This window comes from Musca autumnalis, unplaced genomic scaffold (genome assembly GCF_047663935.1).
Source record: "Musca autumnalis isolate F117 unplaced genomic scaffold, ASM4766393v1 scaffold_3, whole genome shotgun sequence".
Lineage (NCBI taxonomy): Eukaryota > Metazoa > Arthropoda > Insecta > Diptera > Muscidae > Musca > Musca autumnalis.
Window position 1 is genome coordinate 239,580,350 of NW_027411866.1, and position 22,279 is coordinate 239,602,628.

General features: G+C 39.9%; 1 protein-coding gene across 23 annotated transcripts in view; it reads right to left on the reverse strand.

Moving 5' to 3' along the window:
* The window catches only part of Rok (Rho associated coiled-coil containing protein kinase), a 138,320-nt gene that overhangs the window by 89,365 nt on the left and 26,676 nt on the right, over positions 1–22,279 (reverse strand). The gene's annotated exons all lie outside the window — the stretch shown is intronic.

The following is a 22,279-nucleotide window of genomic DNA, read 5'->3' on the forward strand; positions in this document are numbered from 1 at the left end:
GCCAACATTAGACCAGTACGAGTTAGAATATCGATCCCTCCGTAAAGTAGTGCAGCTCTCAGTCAGAAGAGACAAACGCAACCATATTGACAAATTGGCAAATTAAGCTAAAAAGGCAACAAACATTGGTGACTCCCGTACAGTATTTAGGATCACCAAAGAAATGGTAAACCGCAACATCTTCAACATGAAGCAGGAAATCTTCTTAACACCGACGAAGAGGAAGTTTCTCGCTAGAGGCTACACTTTTTAAACCTTTTGAATGTGGAAATTAATTCTGAATATCTTATCGATTTTGATGCCACCATATATGATGTAAATACAAGGATACAAAAAACAATGTCTTCGCTGCCATCAAACAACAACCTAATGGAAAAGCCGCCGGTATTGATGTATACCCGCTGAATTATACAAACCTTTATAAATTTAGTTCTGAAATCCTCTTCCCTTTGATGTTTGATATCTGGGAGCAAGAGTCCTTTTCGAGAGAATGGAAAGATGGCATAAATGTAAAAATTGCCAAAAAAATGAGAAATTTGCGTTGTATTTGTATGCTACCGACAAAAGCAAAAATAATAGCCAAAATTATCCTCAACCGTATCAAAGATAACCTGGAGGATTTCATAAACTCATCTCAAGCCGGATTCCGAATCATATAAGTTGTTGTGCTGTTACTCCTCTTGGTAGCATAGGGCATCCACAGAGCATCACCATCTTACAAGGTTACTTGCCGTTGTTTTTGCATCTTCTCATATAAGGTTGTTTTGTCTTAGTTATTGGGTTAGTGTTCGCCGCCAGGTGTTTCTTGGTCGACCTCTATTTCGTGATCCTTCAAGCGATATCCTGGTTATGTTATGTTTCTTCCTCTACTGTTTTTGTCAGATCTTTTAGGAGCTTTCTTATGTTTCCTCTTGCAGCTCAGCTTCACTTGTTTTTGCTAGTTGTTGATACTGATCTCTTGTGATATTGTTGTTATACAGCTGCATCTTAAGTTCACCTCTTTCAAAAATTAAATTCCAAGTATCGTTACTTACTTACTTAGCTGGCCCATTACAGAACATTTGTTCCATACACCGAACTAAGAAAAGATCTCCAACTCTCTCTGTTTAGTGCTTTGCTTTCTGGAATACCACACCTTGTCATCTCTTCATCCACTTGTTTGAGGCATCTATTCTTTGGCCTGCCAATTATGCGTGCACCGCCAAGCGGTCCGTATTTATACGCCTTTTTAGCGGATTCATCATTGCTCATTCTTATTATATGGCCTAGCCAACGCAATCGCTGCATCTCGATACGTTTATCTATACTGATGTCGTTGTATAGCTGATACAGCTCGTGGTTCATGCGACGTCGATATTCACCGTTAACGCAGATTGGTCCGTAGATCTTTCGAAGAATTTTTCTCTCAAACACAACAAGCGCTGCCTCATCTGCTAGCGCAAGTACCCAGGCTTCAGAACCATACATCAGCACGGGTAGTATCAGTGTTTTGTAAAGCGTTTTTTTTTTTTGACGAGATGTGGCTTTGTTTTTAAACTGCTTACTTAAACCAAAGTAGCATCTCTTAGCCAATACAATTCTTCTTTTTATTTTACAACTGATGTCGGTAGTTGTGTTTACGGCGGTGCCGAGGTAGACGAATTCTTTTACTACCTCAATATTATAGGAACCAACATCCACAGTCGGTCCGAGCTCAATGGACGCATTGCGCGTCGACACCATCAGCTTGGTCTTCTCGCCGTTTACCGCCAGACCCACGTTAGCAGATTCTCCTTCGACCTTCATAAAGGTATCAGTTACTTATTTTACTGATCGGCCCATGATGTCTATATCATCAGCATAAGCAAGTAACATGTGACTATTGGTGTAGATTGTGCCACTTCTTTTGACGTTTGCCTCTCGTATAACCTTTTCTAGCAGGATGTTGAAAATATCACACGAAAGGCTGTCTCCTTGCCTGAAACCTCTTTTGGTACAAAACTCTTCGGAGAGGTTCTTTTCTATTTTAACTGAAGATCTTGTATCAGTTAGAGGCATTTTACAAAGCCGAATGAGCTTTGCGGAGATACCAAATTCAGACATTGCTTGGAATACCTTTGAACGTAGCGGGCTGTCGAAGGCTGCTTTATAATCGACAAAAAAGTGGTAGGTGTCGATCTGCATCTCTTGGGTCTCCTCCAGGATTTGCAGCAGGGTAAAAATCTGATCGATAATGGACTTGCTGACCATGGGCATTAGTCGTTCGCACAATATCCCTGACACTATCTTGTAGGCGATAGGGAGAAGACTTATGCCCCTATAGTTGGAGCATAAAGTTTTATCACCTTTCTTATGGACGGGACACAGGATGCTTAGGTTCCAATCGTCGGGTACGCCTTCTTCTTGCCAGATGGAGCTAATAAGCTAGTTAGCTCCATCTGGGCATGCGAGCATACACCTTATCGACGTGTCGCCTCCGGATTTAAACAGTTCGGCTGGTAGGCCATCAGCTCCTGCTGCCTTATTATTCTTCAGCCGGTTTATTGCTGCCATTACCTCATCTTGGTCGGGTGGTATACATTCAATACCATCTTCTGGGATTGGTTCTGTGGTATCTTCGTCGACTTCGCTACTATTGGATACCAACAGTTTGGAAAAATGTTCTTTCCATATCCTGAGCACACTATCTGTATCAGTTACCAGATTACCTTGCTGATCTCTACAGGAGGATGTGCCAGTTCCAAAGCCATCAGTTTGATGTTTCACTCTTTGGTAGAATTTTCGGAATTCATTCTGTCTCCAGTATATCTCGATTTGTTCACACTACCGCTTTTCCATCTCTCTCTTTTTCCTCCGATACCTCTCTCGTGCGCCACGCGTTTGCTACGGATTGTAAAGTAGCCCTATATGCCGCATTTTTCTCTTCGGTAGCAGCACGACACTCCTGTCCATACCATGGATTCCTTGGTGGAGATCTCTGGTATCCAAGTATGGATTTTGCGGCTGTTTGCATGGAGTGGGCAATGTTTTGCCATTGTCCTGATGTGTTATCGGGACGAGAAGTGCTTTGATTAAGCAATTGGGCTAGTTGAGTGGAATATGCTGTGGCTATCTGTTGTGATTGCAGCTTACCGATGTCTAACTTTCGTGTTGTGTCTGTTCGTACTTTCTTTGCTACGTTTAACCGGGTGCGTACCTTTGCTGCAACAAGGTAGTGGTCCTAGTCTATGTTTGCACCTCGGAACGATCGTACATCCAACACGCTTGATGCATGTCTTCCATCCATCACAACGTGATCAATTTGATTTCTTGTTTTCTGATTTGGAGACAGCCAGGTGCCCTTATGGATGTCGAGATGTTTAAATCTGGTGCTGCTAACTACCAGGTTTTTTGCTGCTGCGAAGTCTATCAGCCTCAAGAGAATCTTTCATTTACGGTACCGTAAAGACATGAGCACCAATGACGTATTCTGTTTGGACGTGCTTACTCATCATTTGTACTTTTTCGCTTTCGTGGGTCTCTCCAACGACTTTGCTCAGTGCAATTGTTTCTCTGTTTTTTTCGCAGCTGTTGGTATATTGCCACAGCCTGCATGCGATTATCTCAGAGGGATTTGTGAATGTTTTTCGCAGCGCTTACTATAGAGTTCATCGCGCTCCATTTTGGTCGCCCTTCTTGTTTCTTTTTAAAAAGAGGCTCGTTGTGGCGTTTACAACCCTGGGCGAGATGCGTTTTGTCAATTAAATATAAATATAAAGCTATGTGTCCAGTATGCCATAATTATGATCTTCCTGGTTTCGATCTTAATGCCCACAAGGGCATCTGTTCAATCCCTGTGACTAGTGAGTCTAGGACAGAGATGACCAAGAAGAGAACGACAAAAACATGGATCTACCTTAGAAAACGCAAGTAATAGCAAATTGGTAGGTAAAGCAAGCTCTTTATTACTCTCTTTCTTGACAATCGCGTCGTATGTGTGTAAATTGCCGAAAAAACTTCAGCACCACCGTGGTAAGATTGATCGCATATGGTCTAGAACATCGGCGCATATCATAACGAAGTTGACAGCCATTGCAACGAACCTGAGTTTAATGTGCCACAAGGAACAGATCGTGACCTCATTACAGCTGGCTTGATTTGCTCAACTGGTGGAATAATGGGATTGATACAGCTGTTGCTGAGTTGACGATCACTGGCCGAGAATTGCTCGAGTAGCTCCGGATTCACGTTTATCGGTTAACAGACAATACAAAATATTCTTTAAAATATGTATGCTTATTTTTTGTTGTATGAGAAATGAAATTTTAAATCATTTCATTTACTCCACGTTTATTGATCTAATGTTGAATTAAAAAAAAAAATATTTGTATATTTCAAGTTAGCATCACTGACGGAGAGTAGCCAAATACGCGTGGAGAGTATTCGTAATATTTATTTGCACACAACGCCACAATTTCTCATGTGTTTTTTTTCCAAGAGCTCTCTGACTTAAAAATGTAACTGATCATCAAAGCGTTTGAAGAGTGGAGCGCGCAAGCGCATAACCCATTAGTGTGTGATTATGGCCCAGCATGAAATTGAAATGACGATGAATGAATGAATAGCAATCACATTCGGTTACTTAGCAAGTAGCGTTAATTTTTGCCAATCTATGAAGAGATTCCACTTCAACACCCGCACCACCAGCATGGCGTCGTATAAGTGTTGCTACATCAAAGATTTTGACAGTCAAATACATACAAATATAAATGTTGAATGGGCAACCAAGTCAGTTCAATCGTTTCTCATTAATTATTAAAAATACAATGATGTAATATCATTATTGCTAACAATGCAGATATTCATCACATTCGTTCGTTCATGTGTCCAAGTTTAACTTTTGGGAGATTTATGGTGACAAAATTGATGAGTGTTTCGAATGAAAAGTGTTGAAGAGCATAGTGTAAAGGCACCATACTGTGACGCTGACAAGCGGTTTCTTTTTGTTATTAGAGAATCTTTTTCTAAGCTAATTAATCAAAAGATAAAGTGGAGAATAATAATTAATCTTCTTTGATTTGATAGGATATAGGATACTGTTCTTCTGTTCATCCGATTATTTGTAAGCACAATTGTATTTCCCCCCCTACAAAGCACAAACTGTCTTTTCAGATATCCAGGTACGCAAGCTGCGATATATCCCCTCACACTGGAATCGTCATGGCAGCATCGATTGGTTTGATGAAATCTCAGCAACAAAAAAACTCGCAATCCGGCTCGAAGGACCAAAATGAAAACGCCAATAGGCGGTTGAAGGACGTTTGGGTTCTTGCCGTGAGCCTCGAAAATATTTCAGTAGTGGAAATATTTTCCTCAACATTCATCCACCAAGGAATATAGAAATGGAAAAAAAGGAAAGAAAATGCAATGTATTAGGGTTTGGAGTAAGATTCAAGATTCATCCACCAAGTAATATAGAAATGAAAAAAAGGAAAAGAAAATGCAATGTTTAGAATCTTGAAATAAGAACAATAATAGTTCTTCTTTATTGAATGTGTGAAACAGGAACGACCGCTTACCAAGGACAACAGTACTGGTTGATGCTTAGGTAACAAGGGTTTTATTGAAAGAAAATAGAAAGGAAAGTATGTAAGTACAGAGAGCGAATGAGAGCATACAAGCCACAATTCTGAGGAGCAGTAGAGATGTCGAACCCAAGTATTTTAGAATATAGTATGATCTAAATTAGGGTTGCCGATTGGGGAAATTCGGCGTGAACAGATACAAAAAAATTAGAGAATTTGAAACGAATATTTATGCTTAGCTGAATCATATAAGACCTTATCTCCTCCAATAGCACTATGACTGAAGCCCTGACCGAGAATGTCTCAGTCTTAGGGATTTTTGGTCAAAAGTTCCTTGAACATATTCCTTAAAAAAATCAGTTTTATTGTCAATGGAAAAATATTCTTAAAACAAATCAATCATTCGACCTCTACAACCGCTGCAGCTAGACGTTAAGGACTGGTTGATGCTTAGGTAACAAGGGTTTTATTGAAAGAAAATAGAAAGGAAAGTATGTAAGTACAGAGAGCGAATGAGAGCATACAAGCCACAATTCTGAGGAGCAGTAGAGATGTCGAACCCAAGTATTTTAGAATATAGTATGATCTAAATTAGGGTTGCCGATTGGGGAAATTCGGCGTGAACAGATACAAAAAAATTAGAGAATTTGAAACGAATATTTATGCTTAGCTGAATCATATAAGACCTTATCTCCTCCAATAGCACTATGACTGAAGCCCTGACCGAGAATGTCTCAGTCTTAGGGATTTTTGGTCAAAAGTTCCTTGAACATATTCCTTAAAAAAATCAGTTTTATTGTCAATGGAAAAATATTCTTAAAACAAATCAATCATTCGACCTCTACAACCGCTGCAGCTAGACGTTAAGGACCCAATTTGTTTTATACTTGTTTACAGCTTTCTGGTCTGTCTGGGTATGAACAAGCTTCAGTGACCTTGACATTGGCAATCGAATCGTTCATTGTCCAATGGTATGACATCCAGATGTGCCGAGAGGATAGATCCTGAACCATTAAAAGGTGGTTGGAATGAGTGGACAGAGGGCATGCCAGCCAAAACTGTCGAGTGAGCAACACATTATTTTCAGAGCAATCAGGAATACTTGCCTCGGAATTTTCCGCACAAAAAAAATAATTTTAAAAAGTTAAATTCTTTTAAAATTAATATTTTTAAACGTTTGAAAAATACTAGAATCACCTAAATAAGGAATACTCTCGCTAAATTGACAAAAAGTTGTCACTTTTGGACAAAAACGTGGAAATGTGCAATTGGGGAGAGTGAACAAATTCCGCACAGAATTTTTATTCATAATTGCCCTGTTTATGTTGCCTACAACCCTCACCATTTCTTGTCACTAATGATGGAAGTCCATACCGGTACAACGTAATTAAGAACAGACCTACTTACTTACTTAGCTGGCCTTTTACAGAACATTTGTTCCATAAGCCGAACTAAGAAAAAATCTCCAATCCTCTCTGTCTGCTGCTGGTCTTCCAGATTTGCGAGAACCTCCATGCGGCCCGTATTTATACGCCTTTTTAGCGGGTTCATCATCATTCATTCTTATAACATAGCCTAGCCATCGCAATCGTTGTATCTCGATTCGTTCAACTACATTGATGTCATTGTATAGTTGATACAGCTCGTTGTTCATACGACGCCGATATTCGCCGTCAACACAGATTGGCCCGTAGATCTTTCGAAGAATTTTTCTCTCGAACACACCAAGCACTGCCTTATCTGCTTGAGCAAGTACCCATGCTTCGGAACCATACATTAGCACGGGTAGTATCAGTGTTTTGTAAAGTGTTACTTTTGTTTGACGAGAGGTGGCTTTATTCCTAAACTGCTTACTCAGCCCTAAGTAGCATCTGTTAGCCAACACTATTCTTCTTCGTATTTCACAACTGATGTTATTTGTTGTGTTTATGGCGGTGCCGAGGTAGACGAAGTCCTTTACTACCTCAAAATTGTAGGTACCAACATTCACAGATGGTGCGGGGTTTGTGGACATATTACGCGTCGATACCATCAACTTGGTTTCTTCGCCGTTTACTGCCAGACCAAATTTAGCAGATTCACTTTCGACTTTTGCAAAGGTGTCAGTTACTTCCTTTACCGATCGACCCATGATATCAATGTCGTCGGCATAAGCCAGTAACATATGGCTGTTCGTGTATATCGTTCCATTTTTTTTTACCTTCGCGTCTCGTATGACCTTTTCCAGCAGGTTGTTGAATAGATCACACGACACGCCGTCTCCTTGTCTGAAACATATTTTGGTAATAAACTCTTCGGAGAGGGTTTTTCCTATTTTAACTGAGGATCCCGTCTCAGTTAATGTCATTCTACAAAGCCGAATGAGCTTTGCAGGAATACCAAAATCAGACATGGCTTGGAACACCTTTGAGCGTATAGGGCAGTCGAATGCTGCTTTATAATCGACGAAAAGATGGAAGGTGTCGATCTGCATTTCTTGGGTATTTTCCAGGATTTGTCTCAAGGTAAATATCTGGTAAATGGTGGATTTGCCAGGTCTAAAGCCGCACTGATAGGGTCCAATAATTTCATTGACCATAGGCTTTAGACTCTCACACAATATGCCAGATACTATCTTATATGCAATAGGGAGCAGACTTAGGCCCTTATAGTTAGAGCATACAGTCTTATTCCCTTTCTTGTGGACTGGACATAGGATACTCACGTTCCAATCGTCGGGTACGCGTTCTTCCTGCCAGATGGTGCTAACTAGATGATGCATACACCTTATCAGCGTGTCGCCTCCGGTTTTGAACAGCTCGGCTGGTAGGCCATCTGCTCCTGCCGCCTTATTATTCTTCAGCCGGTTTATTGCTGTCCTTACCTCATCTTGGCTGGGCGGTATACATTCAATACCATCTTCTGGGATTAGGACTGTGGTATCTTCGCCGTCTTCACTGCTATCGGATACCAACAGTTTGGAAAAATGTTCTTTCCATATCCTGAGCAGACTATCTCTATCAGTTACCAAATTACCTTGTTGGTCTTTACAGGAGGATGTGTCTGTACCAAATCCATCAGTTTGATGCTTGCTCTTCGGTAGAATTTTCGGACTTCATTCTGGCTCCTATAAAACTCGATTTTTTCGAAGACATCACCCAAGCTTGAAGACAGACTATATCGGTCCAGGCGTCCAAGCAGGCATACGAAAAGTAAAGAACTGGGATTAGATCTGTGGTATCTTCGCAGTCTTCGCCACTATCGGATACCAACGTCGCCTTCGCTGGATACCAACTGGTCTGAAAAATGCTCTTTCCATATCCTGATCACACTATCTGTATCAGTTACCAAATTTCCTTGTTGGTCTCTACAGGAGGATATGCCTGTACCAAAGCCATCAGTTTGATGCTTCACTCGTTGGTAGAATTTTCGGACTTCGTTCTGTCTCCTGTACATCTCTATTTGATCACACTCCCTCTTATCCATCTCTCTCTCTCTTTCCTGCGGAAAAGACGTTTCTCCTCTCTCCTTTTCTCCCGATACCTCTCACGTGCGCTACGCGTTGCTACAGATTGTAAAGTAGCCCTATATGCCGCATTTTTTTCTTCGGTATCAGCACTGCACTCCTGGTCATACCATGGATTCTTTGCTGGAGGTCTCTGGTATCCAAGTACTGATATTGCGGTTGTTTGCATGGAGTGGGCAATATTTTGCCATTGTGCTAATATGTTATAGGGAAGAGAAGCGCTTTCATTAAGCAATTGGGTCAGTTGAGTGGAATATGCTGTGGCTATCTGTTGTGTTTGCAGCTTAGCGATGCCCAACTTTCGTGTTGTGTCTGTCGGTGCTTTATTTGCAACGTTTAGGCGGGTATGTACATTTGCTGCAACGAGGTAATGGTCCGAATCTATGTTTGCTCCTCGGAACGATCGTACATCCAACACGCTCGATGAATGTCTTCCATCTATCACAACGTGATCAATTTGATTTATTGTTCTTTGGTCTGGAGACAGCCAAGTGCCCTTATGAATATCGAGATGCTTAAATCTGGTACTGCTAACTACCACGTTTTTTGCCGCTGCGAAGTCTATCAGCCTCATTCCATTGTCTGATGTTTCACTATGTAGACTGAATTTCCCGACTGTTTGTCCAAAGATATTCTCCTTTCCAATTTTGGCATTAAAATCGCCTAGAACAATTTTAATGTCATGGGCAGGACAACGGTCATATGTTTCTTCTAGGCTCTCGTAGAATATATCTTTGGTCTGTTCGTCCTTGTCTTCGGTTGGAGCATGAGCGCAGATAAAGCTGATGTTGAAGAATTTTGCTTTTAATCGAATTGTAGCAAGTCTTTCATTCGCTGGGGTGAAGCTGGAGACCAGATGTTTTAACCTCTGAACAACTACAAAACCGCAACCAATCTCATGCTTTGTGTCATGGCAGCTATAATACAGTGCGTCGCCTTTAGGTGTTGTTGTGACATCTTTCCAAGTCCATCGTATTTCCTGTATGGCAGTAATATCGGCCTTGTACTTTTCAAGTACAACTGCCAGCGCGTAAACTGCACCTTCTCTATAAAGAGTGCGAACATTCTAGGTGCAGATTCGCAGATCATGGTCCTTAAATCGCCTTCCTCTATAACATTTAGTGCGAGCATATGATCTATTTCTTTGTAAACTAAATACTGTATGAAGGGCGATAAAGGATAGTGTTTGTCCTTAACATGATTTGCCAATTTAACCAATTTTATGCTATGTTTTTTCAAATGTGTGCCTCCCAACCCATTACTTTTTCAATTTTACGAATTTATTTTTTACTTTGTTCAGGTCACTGCAATCCCAAGTTTGTTTTTGTAGATGTAGATCCGATCGTCGTGGGAGAGAACGTTTATTGAAAAAATATTCTCTAAACAATTGCCCCTTATTGTCTGGACTGATGAGCCGCGTTTACTGGTCTGATCAACCACGAAAACTTTTCTTAAAAAAAATAAAGTTAAAAATTTTGGACTTTACAAAATATTTCTAAAGAATACAAAATCCACGGGGGAGAAGCACGACAACTAACAACATTTTAATGTTCCCCCTGTGAAAACATATGTTTTCTCACATTCGAGAAGCCCAGGGAGACTAATTGTGGCAAAAATTTGTTTTCAACTTGTGGCTGGCTGGCTGTTTCAGCTAAGTAGATAAAGCCAAAGACCGTTTAAACCACACATTCAAACACATTTGTTCGACTAGCAAAAAAAAATTGCAAACATATTTTCTAAACTGAAAACAACAATAAATAAAATTTAATTTCAAAAATTAATAGTTCTCTAAAAAAACAGCAACGCACACAACACACTCAGGGAGAGAATTAAAACAAAATCATCATCATCTACAACATTTTAATGAAAAAAATGGCAAATATTTAACAACGAAACGACGAGGCAAAGTCAGTGTCATTTATTTATTTCGGTTATTTTTTTTTTTGGTTTGAAATTCGTTTTGCCGCACCACCACATAGTAGACACCCAAAATGAAAACTAAGCGACAAAATTAATGGATAAAAATTGACAGACGTGGCATAACGAGAAATAAATGTTTGAATGCTTGGTTAGATGGACGGACGGCCAAAAAAAAAAAAAAAACATAAGAACAACTTTGTAGAAGCGTCAATACATTAGAAAGAAAATAAGGAGACGAGGCACAGACGGACAAACATATTGTCAAAATCACCAAATGACAGAAAAACACACAAACACAATAATTACACTTTATTTTGAGAATATGAAAGAAAAAAAAAACGATTTTATCGATGACCAAAGATAAAACAATTTTGCACTCAAAGAAAATTTTCAATTTTTTAATGAACCTTGATGAAGGAGTTATCCGAAGGAATGGAATGAGAAAAATACATAAATTCGAACTTTCGGACCAGGAAGTAAGGACTTGCCCACGAAAAGTATGACATCATTGTAAACGGGACCACAAAGACTACCATCTTCGGTAAAACAAAATCAAAAGAATCTTCGAATAAGCAGTAATTTCCACTAAAACAACAGTTTGTTAACTCTACCTTTTAGGGGAAGCTTTTTATGCCCTCGGCTGTTACATAATAAATCAAATACGGTGGCACAGAAAAGTATACATGCACCTTACAAAAATGCAGTTTAGGCTAAATCGTTGGGGTTTTTATAGAGACAGAAAATCGCTTTCATATGGGCTAGGGCGGGGAAATATGATTCCCCGCCAAGTGCAATTATTGTTATTTTGTCACCAAGGAGCCACATAGTAGACACGGCCCACACATAGTGGGCGCCACATAGTGGACTCCTTGGTAACAAAATAACAATAATTGCACTTGGCGGGGAATCATATTTCCCCGCCCAAGCCCATATGAAAGCGATTTTCTATGTTTCAAGGCTACTGACTATAGATCTTCAAGGAAGGTCATCTCAGTTATTTTCGTCATATATTATGCGGCTGGGGTGATACGAGTAAATCGTGTTAATTTATAGTTTGTAGACAAATTTTCTTCAAAAAATATCACTGTATACTAAAATACCTCACCTTGCTGCTAAGTCCATCCATTTCCGATGACCAGGTAAACAATAAATGCCTTCGGAATGTGGGAATTACATTGTCGGACCATTCTGCTCTTGAAATAAAACAAATATCCCACACTATATTACCCCCACAGGGTGACGTAGGGGATGAAAGATACCATGGAACGGTCCTGACCGGCTTTAACATGGCAAAGTCCAGGATTTAGGAGGGATCTTGGTCCCTCTTTCATCTCATGTGGACACTGATCTCCCCGTGGTGTTACCTGGGGTAGCTGCCTTTAACACCCGTTAAAGATAGTGAGCTAAAAGGTGCCGCGCGTTCACCCATAAGAACGTTAAAAACTTGGGTTTGGGCGCAGGGTTAGTAACCCTCCCCTAAAAAAAGCAGCCTTCTATGAAAAAAAAAAAACAAAAGAAAAGAAAAGAAATCCCTTTAAAGTTGAAGACCCCTGCAAACTTTTTAAGGACCATGATCTGCAAAACTGCACATGGAATGTTCGCACTCTTTATAGAGAAGGTGCAGTTTACGCATTGGCAGATGTACTGGAAAAGTACAAGGCCGACATTACTGCCATACAGGAAATACGATGGAATGGGAAAGGCGTCACAACAACACCTAAAGGTGACGCACTGTATTATAGATGCCATGACATAAAGCATGAGTTTGGTTGCGGATTTGTAGTTGGTCGGAGGTTAAAACACCTGATCTCCGGCTTCACACTAGTGAATGAAAGACTTGCTACAATTCGAATAAAAGCAAAATTCTTCAACATCAGCTTTTTTTGGGCTCATGCACACGTTGAGGACAAGGACGAAGTGACCAAAGATATATTTTATGAGCGCTTAGAAGAAACATATGACCGTTGTCCTGCCCATGACATTAAAATTATTCTAGGCGATTTTAATGACAAAATTGGAAAGGAAAATATCTTTGGCCCAACAGTCGGAAAATTCAGTCTCCACAGTGAAACATCTGACAATGGTATGAGTCTGATTGACTTCGCAGCGGCAAAAAACTTGGTAGTTAGCAGCACCCGATTTCAAAATCTCGACATCCATAAGGACACCTGGCTGTCTCCAGATCAGAAAACAAGAAATCAAATTGATCACGTTGTGATAGATGGAAGACATTCATCGAGCGTGTTGGATGTACGATCGTTCCGAGGAGCAAACATAGATTCGGACCATTACCTCGTTACAGCAAAGGTACGTACCCGTCTTAACGTTGCAAATAAAGCACGGACAGACACAACACGAAAGTTGGACATCGCTAAGCTGCAAACACAACAGATAGCCAGAGCATATTCGACTCAACTGACCCAATTGCTTAATGAAAGCGCTTCTCGTCCCGATAACATATCAGCACAATGGCAAAATATTGCCCACTCCATGCAAACTGCCGCAAAATCGGTACTTGGATACCAGAGACCTCCATGGTATGACCAGGAGTGCCGTGCTGCTACCGAAGAAAAAAATGCGGCATATAGGGCTACTTTACAATCAGTAGCAACGCGTAGCGCACGAGAGAGGTCCAGCCAGGATGAGATAAGGACAGCAACAAACCGGCTAAAGAATAATAAGGCGACAGGAGCAGATGGCCTACCAGCCGAGCTGTTCAAAACCGGAGGTGATAAGGTGTATGCATCAGCTAGTTAGCACCACCTGTCAGGAAGAACGCGTACCCGACGATTGGAACGTGAGCATCCTATGTCCAGTCCACAAGAAGGGTGATAAGACTGTGTGCTCCAATTACAGGGGCATAAGTCTGCTCCCTATTGCATATAAGATAGTATCTGGCATATTGTGTGAGAGCTAAAGCCTATGTTCAATGAAATTATTGGACCCTATCAGTGCGGCTTTAGACCTGGCAAATCCACCATTGACCAGATATCTACCTTGAGACAAATCCTGGAAAAGACCCAAGAAATGCAGATCGACACCTTCCATCTTTTCGTCGATTATAAAGCAGCATTCGACAGCCCTATACGTTCAAAGGTGTTCCAAGCCATGTCTGATTTTGGTATTCCTGCAAAGCTCATTCGGCTTTGTAGAATGACATTAACTGACAGGAGGTCCTCAGTTAAAATAGGAAATAACCTCTCCGAAGAGTTTTGTACCAAAAGTGGTTTCAGACAAGGAGACAGCCTTTCGGGTGATCTCTTCAACATCCTGCTGGAAAAGGTTATACGAGAGGCAAACGTCAAAAGAAGTGGCACAATTTACACCGATAGCCACATGTTACTTGCGTATGCTGATGATATAGACATCATGGGACAATCAGTAAAAGACGTAACTGATACCTTTATGAAGGTCGAAGGAGAATCGGCTAAAGTTGGTCTGGCGGTAAACGGTAAGAAGACCAAGTTAATGGTGTCGACGCGCAATGCGTCCATTGAGCTCGGACCGATGGTGGAAGTTGGTTCCTTTAATATTGAGGTAGTAAAAGACTTCGTCTACCTCGGCACCTCCGTAAACACAACAAACCACATCAGTTGTGAAATAAAAAGAAGAATTGTATTGGCCAACAGATGCTACTTTGGTTTAAGTAAGCAGTTTAAAAACAAAGCCACATCTCGCCAAACAAAAATAACGCTCTACAAAACACTGATACTACCCGTGCTGATGTATGGCTCCGAAGCCTGGGTACTTGCGCAAGCAGACATGGCAGTGTTTTGTGTGTTTGAGAGAAAAATTCTTCGAAAGATCTACGGACCAATCTGCGTTGACGGTGAATATCGACGTCGCATGAACCACGAGCTGTATCTGCTATACAACGACATCAATATATGTAGTTAAACGTATCGAGATGCAGCGATTGCGTTGGCTAGGCCATATCATAAGAATGAGCGAAGATGAACCCGCTAAAAAGGCGTATAAATACGGACCGCTTGGTGGTGCACGCAGAATTGGCAGGCCAAGGAATAGATGGCGCAAACAAGTGGTTGAAGAGATGAAAAGGCGCGGTATTCCAGAGTGCGAAGCAACAAATAGAGGGAAATGGAGATCTTTTCGTAGTTCGGCTTATGAAACAAATGTTCTGTAATGGGCCAGCTAAGTAAGTAAAGGACATGAACGACGAACTGATTATAGCTATATCATTGTAACTGGCACAGCCGTGATTTACGTGGGAAATGGGAACGTAAGCCCACCATCGTGGCTTATATCTCGATCCTTTCGAGCAATGCTATAGTTACCATGACTTGTTGAAGAGGGATTTGCCAGTAGATAGCCATTCTTGAGGTACAATTTGGAGATGTACTTCGTCTCTCTGATCCGATCACTAGCATCGTTGATTGTCGATAACACTGCCCAACAAAATTGAAAAAGTTGAATGTTGGCGATTTTTAGGTTATGGCCGAATCATGGGGCTGTGAACTTTATATTATACATTTGAATACTGGATTATATAGTAGACACCCTAAGCATATCCGGAGTACCATATGAAGATCCTATGACTTCTCCCGATGACGTAATCACAGCTTAAAGTACTCAAAATATGCAATTTTTACAAGGTTTGTCGTATATTTTCTATATTTTTGTCGATATATACTCACCATAGCTATTTGAAAAACGATTTGTATCGAGCGTACAACATCTCCTTAAAATATTAATGTCGAAAATAACGAAAGTCTGGGTTAAACTCGTAAAAACCGATTTTGAGCTATATCTCAAAAACAAGAGCTGATGGAGAAAAACAGGCACCGGATTTGAAAATAACTCGCCGATTTCATCTAGAAACAACTGCAACTTCGGTTGAAACAAAAGTCCTGTTGACCAGTGTAATCAATACACTTGTGCCAACCTCCATGGTCGTCTAGGTCAGTACGATCGGTAAACTATAGCGGCTATGTTATTGTTGTAGGATCGAACAATCTTGTACCAGAAGTTTATCCCCATCTTGGCCGAGTTGTCAAACATTTTCCTTTGTTGTCCTTGCCCCGAAATAAACAGAATTTTATAGGAGTCATCCGACATTTGCCAGCATAAGGTGTCACGAGTAGGACACCTTGTCCCTTTGGTCATATGAGAGGTGTGAGGCTTTTATAGTCTGGATTCATTCCTTTTCAATAATTCTTGCCCAACTTCATCCCTTTTCAATAATTTGAAGTCATCAATTAATTCCATCAGTTCGCCCAACGTTGTGAAATCATGATGCCTTACAGGTCGCAGGTCATCGTAAATGTGATTGAAGTTGTTCCTCTTTCGTAATTGAGGTTATCATCGATAACTTGCCAACATATAGTCTTTTGCTCTTACTTTATTGTGCTACCGCCGATTGTTAAAAGAATCCACTATTTGACTCATGTTTCGTTTGGACAGGAATAATTGCCCGTAGCTCAAGCCATGAATTGACTTAATTCCTTTTCAACAGATACCACCTCAATTTTTGAATTCACAAAGTAGAATCCGATTCAAATAATTTATTTCTTGTAATTGACGTTGTCGTCAGAAAAGCTGTCAACATTGCAAAAATTTAGTCGCTCACGTCACCGATTGTGAAACAAATGTTTCAAATGTTGTTTGGGCTATAAAAAATCACTCAGCCTCACCTCGTAACTCAGGCCATATTATGATGTCGTTTCTTTTAACCCGAGACAATTTTATTTCGCTAATTCTTCGAATCTCTTAATAAATTCGACGAGATTGATGTCTCCTTAATTTTTCACCGACCATCTGTGGATTATATTACTACCGCCTAAGTCTGACATACCCGTCTGCTGGTCTGGAATGATATGATGGTACTTCATTGATATTCTGGTACTTCATTGATATTCTGGTGCTAATTCTTGTCTACCGATGGTTCAGTTTCTGCAGGTACTCCGTTTATCCCTCTGTCCCACATTATCGCACTATTCCACCAACTAAGTCCTCAGTGAGTCGACCATACGTGAATCAACAAACATTTCATTCGAAGGTCCCGATAATTATTTCTGGGTGACGTTAGGTTAGGTTGAAAAGAGAGGCGTAAGCCAGAATAGGCCTGTAGTGCGCTCTAGACTAATTGAAGAAAGGGTCGTATTTGGTCTCATTATTATTTTAGGAATTCTGTGCCCTTAACTAAATCGCTTAACATCATTTACCGTTATCTGATTAAGTCCCGGTATAGTGTCGGTCCCTAAAGACTGAGACCTGATATTTGCGAAAGCTGGGCATTGGCAAAGAAAGAAAGTGTTCCAACGTTTCGTCGTCCTCTCCGCATGCCCTGCATAAGCTGTTATCTGCGCATTTAATTTTATGCAGATGAGCTTGTAGGCCCAAGTGACCAGTAAGGATACCTGTTAGCCTACTACTGTCTGCCTTACCTAATAATAGTAAGTTTTTAGTTTTATCCTCGTTTGGGTGGTTTTCCCAATCTCCTCTCTATTCTATAGGGATGTATGGGCCTGTTTTGCCAAATTTTTTAACTCTAGACGTGAAGCATTTAGAGGCTTTGCGCTGTCTAAGTTTACTGTTGCTAATTCCCTGCCATTTTTTGCCAGAGAATTTGCTCTTTCATTACCTTTAATCCCCGCATGGCCTGGTAACCCATATGATACGCACTATTCCTTGCGTATTTATGCAGCCCAGTACAGTTTTCGATGTTTCTGTCTTGGATGTTATTGCATTGATTGCCATTTTACTGTCCGTAAGGACGTTCAGGGTAGTTGGTCTCGAGTTAGCATTATACCAGTTGAGACACTCTGTGATCGCCCTGATCTCCGCTTGAAGGACCGTGTTGTGATCCGGCAACCGAAGAGAGATTTCGGTCTCTGGTTCTTCCGCTTGAAGGACCGTGTTGTGATCCGGCAACCGAAGAGAGATTTCGGTCTCTGGTTCTTCAATAAAAAGTCCCAGTCCCGTCCTCCCCCCCTAACATCGAGCCGTCTGTATAACAGCAGTTTCCAGGAGGCTTTTCAGCTAGGGTCCCACGAGTCTCTGTCAGGTATTAATGTTTCACACGAGACAACTACAATTGTTTTGCAGGTATACGGTCCGAATTAACGTTATCCATTGACTCTCTCGTTGTTACCTGTAAAATTTTTTGATGGTATGTTACGTTGTCCTTTTCGATCCACTCGTATGTCGCCTTCAGCCTTATGGCAGCGACGGAAGCTTCATACCTTATCTGAATTTCTATTGGGTGTATGTATAAAATAGTTTCTAGTGCCCTCGTTTGTGTTGTCCTCATAGCACCACTTACGCCTAAGCAGCACATTCTTTGGACTTTTTGTAAAATTTTTATATTAAATTTTTATCCATCCCAGTCTACCAGACTACTGATGCGTATGTTAGGATGGGTCTAACTACGCTTTTATATAGCCAGTGTGTCATCTTTGGATTGAGACCCCATTTAGAGCCTATGGCCCTTCTACAGGTTGACCAATATTTGTATGCTTTGTTGGCTCGTTCTTGGATATGATCCTTCCATTTAAGTTTCCTATCCAGGATTACTCCCAGATATTTGACCTTATTGGAAATCTTAATAGTCTTGTTAAGGAAAACAGGTTCCTCGATGTGACCCAGTTTTGTTTTCCTAGTGAAAAGACATATTTCTGTTTTTTTCCGGATTTATGTTTAGTCCTCTTGGTCTAGCCCAGTTATACGCAAGTTTTAGGGCCGATTCGGCCCTTCTGCATAACAAATTTGGGTTTGTTTCCCCTCAGAAGTATTATAACGTCGTCTGCATAACAGACTGGTTCAAATCCCTCTTTGGTTAAAGTCCTCAGTAGGCTATTTATGGTAGTAACCCACAGGAGTGGCGACAAAATCCCCCCTTGTGGCGTTCCCTGACCAACTTTATCCCGTTTCGTTACGTCGTATAGCCCGCAACTTATCCACCTATTCCTTAGGGTGACGTTGTTCGCTGCTTTATCATGCGCTACTCGGGCGCCTGGACGGATATTGTCTCACATTAGGGTTGAGGATATAAAATATGGGGTGCAATAATAATAGTACATTTAAAATGGATATACCAAAGGAATGACAAAATATCCCATATGTTCTAGTGGATGCGACAATTCTAAATATTTCCATGAATCTGTGGAGCATGTTATGAAAATCATCCAGCTGAAAATAATTTGTAGTAAAATTTAATTCCCATATGGTCTAGTGAATAGAATACAGTGGCACTCAAATATGGTAAGCATTAGCCTCACTGAGAGTGTCTTTCCTTTTCTAAACAACGCCAGATAAGAATGGATTGTTGTTGTTGTACATCCGATAACGTATATGGACGAGCATAACTGCTAGGATATCTAAATATCCAAGAACAAACTTACGAACTGACAACATTTTCATAGATTATTAAATATTTACTGTTACCCATATGATCAGTGTCTGCAAAATGTATATGTTTTACGTTCTTGATCATTTTCAATAGGAATTGTACACATACACCGTTAATTGGGTCTGGCCTGATGGGCGTGAAGATAAAATCGATTTTAACTAGCGGAGACAAAAACCACATTGGTGGTGGTATAACAGTATAACAGTTGTAAAAACGATTTTGAAAAACGATTTTCATTGATATATGTATGTTTTAGAAGATTACTCAGAATACAAAAAAAAAAAAAAAAATAAGCACATGCATAGCACTAAGTATTTTATTGTGGATATTTCGAGAAAATTAGAAATTTTTGGAGAAGATTAAACAAAATGGACCGATGATTAAATGCCTTCATGTATGGGATGGACCTATTGAGGGGCCCTCTAGGAAAAATTTATGAACCCTGCGGATATATGGAGGGCACCGTTAAATAGGGTATTGAGAGCACTATAAGACTATATTTATTTCAATACATGATGATTGTAGAAATTTTGAAATATTGACCGTTTATGAAAACACTCTATATTTGGGGGTGGACCTATTGAGGGGCCCTCTAGGAAAAATTTATGAACCCTGCGGATATATGGAGGGCACCGTTAAATAGGGTATTGAGAGCACTATAAGACTATATTTATTTCAATACATGATGATTGTAGAAATTTTGAAATATTGACCGTTTATGAAAACAATATTTCAAAATTTCTACAATCATCATGTATTGAAATAAATATATTCTTAAAGTGCTCTCAATACCCTATTTAACGGTGCCCTCCATATATCCGCAGGGTTCATAAATTTTTCCTAGAGGGCCCCTCAATAGGTCCACCCCCAAATATAGAGTGTTTTCATAAACGGTCAATATTTCAAAATTTCTACAATCATCATGTATTGAAATAAATATAGTCTTATAGTGCTTTCAATACCCTATTTAACGGTGCCCTCCATATATCCGCAGGGTTCATAAATTTTTCCTAGAGGGCCCCTCAATAGGTGAACCCCCAAATATAGAGTGTTTTCATAAACGGTCAATATTTCAAAATTTCTACAATCATCATGTATTGAAATAAATATAGTCTTATAGTGCTCTCAATACCCTATTTAACGGTGCCCTCCATATATCCGCAGGGTTCATAAATTTTTCCTAGAGGGCTCCTCAATAGGTGAACCCCCATATAGAGTGTTTTCATAAACGGTCAATATTTCAAAATTTCTACAATCATCATGTATTGAAATAAATATAGTCTTATAGTGCTCTCAATACCCTATTTAACGGTGGCCTCCATATATCCGCAGGGTTCATAAATTTTTCCTAGAGGGCCCCTCAATAGGTGAACCCCCAAATATAGAGTGTTTTCATAAACGGTCAATATTTCAAAATTTCTACAATCATCATGTATTGAAATAAATATAGTCTTATAGTGCTCTCAATACCCTATTTAACGGTGCCCTCCATATATCCGCAGGGTTCATAAATTTTTCCTAGAGGGCCCCTCAATAGGTGAACCCCCAAATATAGAGTGTTTTCATAAACGGTCAATATTTCAAAATTTCTACAATCATCATGTATTGAAATAAATATAGTCTTAAAGTGCTCTTAATACCCTATTTAACGGTGCCCTCCATATATCCGCAGGGTTCATAAATTTTTCCTAGAGGGCCCCTCAATAGGTCCACCCCCAAATATAGAGTGTTTTCATAAACGGTCAATATTTCAAAATTTCTACAATCATCATGTATTGAAATAAATATAGTCTTATAGTGCTCTCAATACCCTATTTAACGGTGCCCTCCATATATCCGCAGGGTTCATAAATTTTTCCTAGAGGGCCCCTCAATAGGTCCATCCCATACATGAAGGCATTTAATCATCGGTCCATTTTGTTTAATCTTCTCAAAATATTTACAATTTTCTCAAAATATCCACAATAAAATACTTAGTGCTATGCATGTGCTTATTTTTTTTATTCTGAGTAATCTTCTAAAACATACATATATCCATGAAATTCGTTTTTCAAAATCGTTTTTACAACTGTTATACGAATCTGTTATACAACTGTTATATTGTTATACCACCACCATTGTGGTTTTTGTCTCCGCTAGTTAAAATCGTTTTTATCTTCACACCCATTCTGGCCTGTTTAGGAATTTCACAATATACATATATCCCATGTATTTTTATGTCTATGACAATTCTAAAAATAAATCTGGAGTATGTTAAGTTCGGCCGGGCCGAACTTGTTTTACCCTCCACTACAAGTTGTATTGAAGTAAAATGGAATAATTTGTTTCTTTTCGTGTATGAAGAAGACTTAATACTACATTTCAGCAATTTCGGTAAAACAATGTGAGGCACCATTCTATGGGGGCTATTTCAAAACGTCGATCTATACCGACAAATTTCTTACGGAAAGTTTTTAGGCTCAAAGAAGACTAAATACCAAATTTCCTATATTTCGGTAAGAGAATGTGGCTAAAACTTAAAAAATACAGAAAAGTAAGAAGTACGATTCTATGGGGATATAGGAAGACGTGGACCTATACTGATAACACTCTTCTGGAATATTTTATACCTCTTGGAAGACGAAATAACGAATTTCAGCTATTTCGGTTGGATATTGACGTCGCAATCTTCAGTATTACGAAAATCGGGGGGTACCGTTCTATGGGGACTATATCGAAACATGGACCTATACCGACGAATTTTAGTCAGAAATGGGGCAATATGAAAGCGTGGACCTGTACAGACATATTTCTGGCGAACAGTTTTATATCACATTGAAGACTAAATACTAAATTTCAGGCATTTTGGTGAAATATTGAAGACACAACCTTCAAAATACGAAAAATCGGGAGGTACCTTTCCATGGGGGCTATATGAAGGCGAGAACCTATACCGACAAATTT